Source organism: Arachis ipaensis, chromosome B02 (genome assembly GCF_000816755.2).
Source record: "Arachis ipaensis cultivar K30076 chromosome B02, Araip1.1, whole genome shotgun sequence".
In the NCBI taxonomy this organism is placed as follows: domain Eukaryota; kingdom Viridiplantae; phylum Streptophyta; class Magnoliopsida; order Fabales; family Fabaceae; genus Arachis; species Arachis ipaensis.
Window position 1 is genome coordinate 106,764,949 of NC_029786.2, and position 10,395 is coordinate 106,775,343.

A 10,395-nucleotide genomic window follows, 5' to 3' on the forward strand; every position below is an offset into this window, starting at 1 on the left:
GAACTAAATTATAAAATTCTAAATAAACATATAAATTATATATATAAAGTATAATCCTCAAAAAATAAATTAAAATTCTTTAGTGTAAGGTCAGAACGAAGAAATAAGAATATTTTATTGCTACCAACCTGTACAGATAAACGTGGCAACAACCAAATTAAAGCATATATTAGCGAAGCGTTGCTAAATATTAAAATAAGGTGAAGAGGTATGATTCTTGGTGAGTGGAGGGTTACGTTGTTCTATACTATTATTGAATGGCGAAAACTCAGGTGAAGTCGATTTTACGTGAAGTTGATATCTAAGAGTTGTTAGATGAAAATTTAGTCAAATCAGTTAAATCATCTAACGGCTTTCAGATATTAACTTCACGTGAAGTCGACTGCACCTGACCACCTTATTGAATTGAGAAAGTATAGGGAGCCAATGACCTAAGCGTACAATGTGTACAATGAATGTTTAGAAAGTATTAGAGATATGGTTATTAGTGTTACATTATCCTGTCAAGTTATGTTTTTGGGATGAGTGGTTTCAGGACATGGTATTAGAGTTTCAGATCCAGAAGGTCAAGAGTTTGAATCTTGGTGAACCCGAAATTAACTTTTTATAACATGAGATGTTTATTATCCCTGGTATCTGGATAGTATATATGATGTTCATTTTAGCACTACTCTATTGAATTATATATTTAGCAAAGAACAGGACGTGATGAACTCACTTTTTTTTATGTGTTTATCCCGATTTACCTGGACTTAGTTACTAAAAATGTTTATACATGTAGTATTATTGATCTTAAAAATACCATAAGATATTACTAAGGATAAAAGATATATTTAATCTTTTCATAAATAAATAAAAACAGTTTTTTTTTTCTTTATCCTCGCTGTTCTTAATATCTACATTACATTTTTAACTTTTTAGATTTTTGGCAATCTTTTCGAGTATATTTTAAGTGAAGTAATTTGATGACCCTTTATTACTTTATTGAATTCAACGAGGAGTTAAACAAAATTGAAATAATAAAGTAATCTAAGACAATATTCTACTCACTAGAGTGAAGATTTTTTTTATTATTATTTAGCTTACATTGACAATTTACTACTCTTAGAACAGAGAAGGGACACAAACTAATCAAGAAATATTCTAATAATTAATTCGAGAATCGTACTGAACCTAATAATATTAATAAAATTAAGAAAGATTTTAGGTTTATATAAAGCCTAGTTTCATTTATCATGAATTTACAATCGTAAAGATAGAAATGGCTAAACACGGTATGTTTTATTTACTAATAATATTGATAATTGGAACAATTATCTGTTATGTTATTCTTGAATTTGATAGCTTTATTAGTGATAATGAAAAAGCATGGTATCCAACTCTTGATGATATCTTATATCTAGATCTAGAATTGTGTCGCAAAAGATGCGACCAAACCTATAATAGATTCTCATCATCCAAATCAAAACATAGATGGAAAAGATGCATACAATTGTGCAAAAAGTTGAACGAAGATATAGAAAATATGTGGGGGACGAAGGAATAGATAGAAAAAAGTGCACCTAGCTAGCTTACTACTTTACTAATGGTAAGTATTTAATATATTTGATTTTTTATTTTTGTGAGTTTGTTTTTTTAATTTATCATCAAATATAGTACTTTATTAATGATATGTATTTAATATATTTTCTGAAATTTTTGTAATGAGAAATACTAGCGTGTAATTTGGTTAAGGTGGTAACTGATATGAATTTTTTTTGGATAGTACTCTAAGATTCTAATCTTGGTATAAAAAAAATTAGTCATTGGGAGAACCTCTACTTTCCTTACAGGATTTCAATTAAGTAGAATTTCTAATAATAAGATCTAAATTATATTATATTAGTTCATTTAGGAAATTTTTTAATGAGATATATGAGATAAAAAAGAATTATGAAAAACACACTTAAAATATTCATGTCTCATCTTAAGTTTTTGGAAAAAGTAATATCATAACATAGTATTAGAATTTCTTTGACCTCATCTTATGAATTTAAACTTTTAGAAGAAGTAGTATCATAACAAAAACGTACTAAATGAATTATTATTGTCATGATATCACTTCTTCCAAAAACTTAAATTGATAATAAAATGTTACATGAATAGTTATATCTCTGACTCTCTGATTGCTACAACAATTTTTTTTGGATATAATCATACATGCTTGTTTTGAATTAGTCTATTAAATTATGATTCTAGGTTCTAGCTAAGCAAGAGCTGAGAGGTGCATTATGATTCAGGGATAATATGTTGCTAATTATATTTGTTTTGATGACAACAATTTATATAGTTTGAAGTTAATTTTCATGTATTCCTTACAGGGACTTGTATATGAATGTGAGGGTAAGATAGTTGGGTGATGCAACAAAGTTAAATGATAGGAATTTGGTTAAAGTGGAAGTTTATGATTTATGACCATTATAATCAAATTCTTTGTAGTGCTCATGTACTATGACAATTGTAATAAGTTCTTTATGTATTAATTATAGATTTTTTTCTTCTATTTTCTTTAGTTTTTTCTTGTCACATGCTAATTTATATTGTTGCTCTACAAGTTTTGATATAAACTATCAAAAAGAAATAAAAGGCTATTTACATTTTTGATTATTTTTTCAGTCCATCAGAGTATATATGAATGCTCGAACCGCCACTAAATATATTATGACGGACTAAACAGTCACTACATATAGAAAAAATTGTCGCATTAATTAGTAATTTAGTGACGGTTCTAACAACCGTTACAAAATATAGCATAAATAACACATTGACAAATGTTACAAATAATTAACAGTTTTATACTTTAAAACTCGTCACAAATAATTTAACAATACTCTTTATCAATGGTAGTCCAAAATCATCACTATCACTTGGTGATGTTCAAATCCGTAATACTTTTTAACCATCATGAAAAAATTTAACGATGGTTAAAACTATCGCAAAGTAATAAAAAAATTATTGTCCCAAAAATGTTGTTTTGTCGTAGTGTGTCGACAAGATGAGGTTATGTGAGGTTTGTCCCGAAAAAGGATCAAGCTTATAATCGGTTCAATGCCCAGACAAAACGTATGTGTATCGCGAAAAGACTTAGGCACATTTTGAGAAGGTTGGTGGAGTCAAAGGGATAGAAGATATTAGATAATAAACGCATATCAAAGTGGGTACATGATTGTGATCAAAGAGATTCAAATTTCAATAGTCAAGCAAGATAATTAGCGAGAGCAGTTTTTTTGATCAGAGGCAACCATTGGCACGTGCCAGGGGATCATTGGTCGAAAGAATCTATAAATAAGAGGATGCAAGACTAACAAAAGGTTGGAATCTTACGTTTAGAAATACATTTAAACACACACTCATCCCCACAAATTCATGTGCATTATTCTAGGTTGTATTTTGTTTAGAGTTTCTTCCACCATTTTATTTTCTGCACTTTTTTAATTAAGTCTTTGAAATTCTTTAAAGACTAATGACATAGTTAAGTACTTTGAAATTCTGTAAAGTGTTGTTGTATTTGATTAATATTTATGCAAAATTAAGTTTCACGTTGTACTTTACATTTATCAAACTTTTTGCTTCTTTTGCATCCCAATTTTCGTTCTTTATTTGATGCACTTCTTTGACTGGTACTCATGAGAGATTTTTTTGTTCTGGAATTTAAATCATGAACAAAAAGTTATCTTCGATGGTGAAACATAAAAATTAGTAAACAATGATTATCAATTATCATCTTCAATTCAAATGAAAACATTTTCAGATGAGTATATAGCTGCCTAGAGATTTAAAGTTTAGAACATGTTTCATTACATATTTGCTTAGTTGGTTGTTTAATATGACCGTGGGGGAGAAATATTAAATTTTATTGGAAGAATACTATTTATATTGAAAATTTTAAAATATAAAAACTATAAATAAAATGAATAAATATGTAACGTGTATTCTTGAAAGTGCTTGAGAATATTGTTAAGGACAAAAGATATCTAAATAATTAAAAAACATGTTTTTCTTTAATCTTACTGTTATACATTATACATTTATACTCAACATTGATATTACATTTTTAACTTTTTATATTTTTTGCAATCTTTTCGGCTATATTTTGTGTGAAGTAATTTGATGACCCTTCATTGAATTCAAGGAGTTGATCAAAATTGAAATAACAAAGTATTCTATGACAATAACAATATTCTACTAATTACTAGAATAAAGATTTTTTATTTTGTTTACATTGGCAATTTACTACTCTTAGAATAAGGAAGGGACACAAATTAGTCATGGAATATTCCAATAATTAATTCGAGAATCACACTGCATATAATAATGTTAATAATATTAAGAAATATTTTAGGTTTATATAAAGCCTAGTTTGATTTATCATGAATTTGTAAATGTGAAGAGAAATGAGTAAATTAGGTGTGCTTTACCTAATAATAATAATGATAATTGGAACAATTATCTATTCTGTTATTGCTGAATTTGATAGCTTTATTAGTGACGGTGAAGAACCGTGGTATCCATCTATTAAAGATCGCTCATCTCTAGAGCTAGATGTCTGTTACAAAAAATGTGACCAAATCTATGACAAATTCTCGTCATTAAAATCAAACAATAGATGGAAAAGATGCAGACGAATGTGCAGAGAGTTAGAGGAAAAACTTAGGGAGAGTATTTGGGAGGAGAAACATATTAAAAATAAGGTGCACCTCGCTTACTACATTATTAAAAGTATTTAATATACTTTATTTTGTTTATGTTTGTGAGTTTGTTTCTTCATTTATTATCAAATAATATAGTACTTTATAAATGGTAAGTATTTAATATATTTTTTTACGTTTTTGATGTGAGGAATATTAGCGTGCAATTTGGTTAAGGTGGTAATTATTTTGATTTTTTTAGATAGTAGTCTAAAATTTTAGTCTAGGTATAAAAATTACACCTTGGGAGACCTCTCCTCTCTTTACAGGATTTCAATTAGATCAAGTGGAATTAGTAGAATTTCTAATAATAAAGTCTAAGTTATATTATATTAGTTCGTTTAGGGTTTTTTTATGTGATAAATGAAAAAAAAAATTATGAAAAACACTTAAAAATATTTATACTATGTCTTGATTTAAGTTTTTGAAAAAAGTAATATCATGACATAATATCAAAATTTTATCATTGATTTCATGTATCTCATCTTATGATTAGTTTAAATTTTTAGGAGAAAAAGTATCATAATAAAACTAAACGAATTATTATTGGTATGATATTATTCTTTTCCAAAAGCTTAAACTGATAAGACTTAGGATAAGGCAATATGAATGATTATATCTTTAACATTTTTTTTCGAGTAAGAGACTCTTTTGGGTTCTTTAATTTTTGCATAGGCATTTTTTTTGTCTTGTACTATTTTTTTTTCTTTTGGAATTCACCAAATATCGAATTGTAAATTTTTTGAACATAAAATTCTGATACTATATAATGAAATCACTTCTTTTAAAAACTTAAACGGATAGGAAAAGACAACATAAATGGTTATATTTTTATCAATTATAATATTACTTGTAATGTTAGCCCTAATAGTATAAGAAATGGATAGTTAAGAGTTATTTTGGTTTCTACATTTTATTGTATTAGAGGAAGGAAGCCATAAGGGGACGAGGATAAGCTGATGTTAGAGTTGGCAAACGGACATGTCCATCCATCCTGTTCCACCAAAGTCCGCCGCTGGGTTTATGGAGTATCTCATTTTGTTCACTTGGCGTGTTGGCTTAATTCTTATTAATGGTTTAGTGTTTTAAGTCTTATGAAACGTAGTATACTCAGCTTTGTATGGATTTTAAGAATTTAATGTAATTTTGTTTCTCTCCCATTTAGATTCAAGCGTCTTCATAAATATTGGGCAAAAAATTGCATCATGTATTTCAGTTAATACATTTGACTTTTTGATAGTAGAATTTAATTTTGATGCACTATTAGTGTAAAGTAGTTTTATGCATGCATCTAATTATGTAACACGACATTAGTAAAAATAACTATCTTTCATATTGATCTCGTGAATGATCATCTAAAAGAACGGATATGTTTGTACGACTGTGTGAAATACTTTACACTGTCCGTGCATCAAAATTAAACTCTTGATAATAAATGGTTAAATAAAAGAAACGTATTACGGGAAACATCTTTATTTTTAAGTTTAATTACTCTGTTGGTCCCTATAGTTTCACCAAATTTTCAATTAGATCCCTATTCTTTTTTTTCTTTCAATTGGATCCTTATACTGCTTTTAATTTTATAATTAGGTCATTCCTAATGTAAAAAATGTTAGATTTAACTGAATATTTTTTCACAAATTGAAGGTATTCATAATAAAAAAATCTAACTAGATTTTTGACTGCATGTATTTTAGGAGAAATATTCTGTTAATTTTAATGGTTTTTACATGAAAATGGTCTAATTATAAAATTAAAAGCAATGCAAGGATCCAATTGAAAAGAAAAAAATATATATGAACTTAATTGAAAATTTGGTGAAACTATAGTGATAGTAATCAGTGGCTAAGAGAAGGGGGTTGAATCTTTGCCTCTTTTTTCTTTTCTTTTAACCTTGCTTTCCGTTGAGAGAGTACAGGAGATATTTTGATTCTGTCTCCTGATACAGTACGATACAGAACAATGTTTCTTGCAGGGAGTGTTGTATAGAGCGCGTGAGGCTTAGTAGAGTAATCAGAAGATAATTTACTTTTGTCTCCTAAACATAGCAGAGTTAGAAACTATTGATAGAGTAGAGAGAGACACACTGATGTATCTTGGTTTGGCTACTTAGTGCAATGTAGCCTATATCCAGTCTCCATCACAACAATGATGGAATTTCACTATCTTTTTCAACAGATTACAATCACCAATTCTCCCTAGGATCTACACAATCCTCTTTGGGACAAGTCCAGATTCTAACCCCAACCTAAACTTGACTAGGACTCACCCTAACTTTCAACAGTAAAGTGCTAACCCAACTTACAAGGGAATCCTCTCAGGATCATGACATAAAACAAAAAGACTTACAAAGAATTTTTGAGATAACTATGGCTTTTTCTCCAAGTCTAGCTCGCTGCCTTTTTCCACTCATTGGCTTTTTCTTACAAACCTCACCATATTTACCTTTTTCTAATGAAACTCAGACAGGCTAAATTGAGAAAAAAAATACTCAATAAAAACGATGGAGGAGAAGAAAAAGAACAGTTCAGGGAGTTATGGAAACCGAAGCAAGTGTTATTTCTCTCTTGCTCAATCCTTGGCCATTCACCCCTATTATAGAGGAGTGAAGCTTCAAAAGTTTGAACCAAGTCCAACACTTGGGTTGTCTTCTTCTCCAACATCAGAACTAGCAGCGACGTGGTCAGAGGAGAGAGAGAAGGCTGAAGCAATGACATGCAACCTTACTATTCTCTTTTATCCTTTTTCTTCAAACTTCTTGAATCTAGGCTGTGTATTCTTGCTTTGGCCACAAGTTTGATTTTTTATCGTTGATGAACCACTGAGCACCTTTGACTTCGCTGTCTTCATTGTTTCTTGAAGGATGCTTGAGACTTAGAAGATTTCTTCAAGGTTTCTCGTTGAAGCACAAATGAAAAAACCACCTTTTTGTGATCTTTTGTTGCATTGAGATCTTCCCTTTGTTGTAGCCCTTATACTTTCCCTTCTTACTTGAAAATGAAAGCAAGCTTTTGGTTATTCTTTTTGCCCTAGTTTTAGATCTTTCTTCTTTCTTCTTTCTTGTTTCAGAGTTGATGTGATAAGAAAGAAAATGAAGAGAGAGTTTTCTTTCGGTGGATTTGAAGTGAAATTATTTAACCAAATTGAATTTTGAATACTTAGATAGTGACTAAGTGAATTGTATGGTTTTGGGTGTTGGACCACCGAATGGACTTGTGATGGATTTGGGCTCATTTCTTTCTTTCTTTCTTAAGGTTCAGCAACTCAACTTTTGGATCAAGAATGATTGCTTTGCTGAATCCATATTGGACCAGAATGTGTATGTGTGTGGACTAATGTTTCATTCTTCTTGGGCTAGTGTGATTAGTTTCAATTTCTATCTGCACACTAAACAAGATATATCATACAACCAATTTAACTCAATAATATTTAGTCATTATTTTAATCATAATTTAGTTCACTAAACTCAACATATAGAAACCAATAGAGTAATTAAACCATAATTTTTATTATTAATCACAAGCTTATTGGTTTCAGTCGATCAGTACTTGTAATCACCAGTGCTATGATTATATAACATAATTCTCTTGCACACACATATATATAGCTTCATCGTAAGTGTTGTCCAAACTCAAGAAAAAGTGAATAAAATCACGATGTACATTAAGGAATAACGTCGTTACTCCAATAAGGAGAATAAAAACTCCCTACAAAAGGAAACAAGACAAAAAGGCCAAATCTAATAAAAGTGAACACAAACATAAAGACAAACTTAAGCATCAAAGTATTTTTGCAAATATTTCTTTTGCCATGGTTTAATTTGTGGCCAAAGGAGCCAATGATGAGTTCCAGTTTTTATTACAATGTCAGAAATTTGAGAAATACTCCAAATAGTAAAATAGTACAACATATATTATTATTTGGTGATATTTTGTTGTTTGTACCATTTAAATGCACCTTTTTCTGGAATATGTATCAGTGCTAACAAACACTTAAAAGACTAGCTATTTATCACTACTTTGGTTGAAGTATCCAAATGTTTAAAATTTTAGTTCTATGAAATGCTATTATGGTATTCTAGCTTAAGTATCTCTAATTTGAATTTATTTCTATGAAACGTATTGCATCATTTATAACTTCATCATTCATTACTTGTTCAAACACTTAGACATTATTTTTGCATAAACAAATAATTTAAGATAAAAGAAACACAAATCCTAGCAAGAAAAAACACATTACGCATTTCAAGCATCCTGTCTTTTAATTTCAATGCCATTCTTGTTCAATCTTCTTTTCTAATACATCAACCTATTCTTTCAACAATAGTAAGTTTTTCTTTATTCTAATTTTTATAAGATACTCAACATTGATATTATATTTTCAATTTTTTTTTGCAATCTTTTTTTACTATATTTTGGGTCAAGTAATTTGATGACCCTTTATTAAATTCAAGGAGGAGTTAAACAAAATCAAAATAATAATAAAGAATTTTAAGATAATATTTTACTAGAGTGAAGATTTTTTATTTTACTTATATTGGCAAGTTATTACTCTTAAAATAAGGAAGGGACACAAACTAGTGATGGAATATTCTAATAATTAATTCGAGAATCATATTGCATATAATAATATTAAGAATAATTTTAGGTTTATATATAGCCTAGTTTTATTTATCATGAATTTGTAATTACAAAGAGAGAGAGAGATATGACAAAATATGATGTGCTTTATGTACTAGTAATATTGATAATTGGAACAATTGTTTGTTATGGTAATGTTGAATTCGACGGCTTTATTCGTGATAATGAAAAAGCGTGGGTTCCAAGTGTTGATGATGCCTACAATCTTGACACATGTCATAGAAAATGCAATGAAGCCTATGACACATCAACAAGAAAATCAAGAAATAGATTATATGAATGCAAAAAGTTGTGCAAAAGCCTAAATCAGTGTATAGAATGGTGCAGGGAGCGATGTCGTGGGGATGAAGATGCATATAAAAAATGCATAGAACAAAGGACTAAAGATATAAATCATTTTTTTTAGTTTCTGACTAAAGCTATGAATGAAGATCCAATTCAGAGATGGATAGAAAATTTTAAAAATGATGAGTGCACTTAGTACTTTATTAATGGTAAGTATTTAATAGGTTTTTTTGTGAGTTTTGTTTTCTAAAAAATAAATGCATCTTGTACTTGATGTGATTAATACTACTTTGAATTTTGGTTCTAGTAGTATACAACATTATAAAATATAATAATTTATAATATATTCTGACATAAGAATGAAGAGTTAAGAACTTTAGTATATATATATTTTTTTGTCCAAAGTATCTCCCAACTCGATAAATTAAGACCTAATTTGTCGCGGATAATCCATTGCAGATTTGAGCTCCATTTAAGAGTTTGTCGTTAGCTAATGGGTTGTTGCATATATAAGATAGGATTTAAACTCTCAATACTTACTTAAGTGGATGAATAAGTTAACTACTCAACTAATTCAAGTTGGTACGAAAACTTCAATACTGAAAATGTGTTATATATGTGTTAATTGTTTATGCATAATACTATTATGCACAATTAGTCTTCACTTAAAAAAAAAAAGAACGTTCACATATAATTTATACATTTTAATAATATTATATTCTTTCCATTAAAATCATTAAAAT

At 28.8% G+C, this 10,395-nt stretch overlaps 1 long non-coding RNA gene across 1 annotated transcript; it reads left to right on the top strand.

The window, feature by feature from the left end:
- LOC110269109 lies at positions 4,401-5,960 on the top strand. Its single transcript, XR_002358203.1, has 2 exons — positions 4,401-4,730; positions 5,653-5,960. It is a non-coding gene; the product is annotated as an uncharacterized LOC110269109 (long non-coding RNA).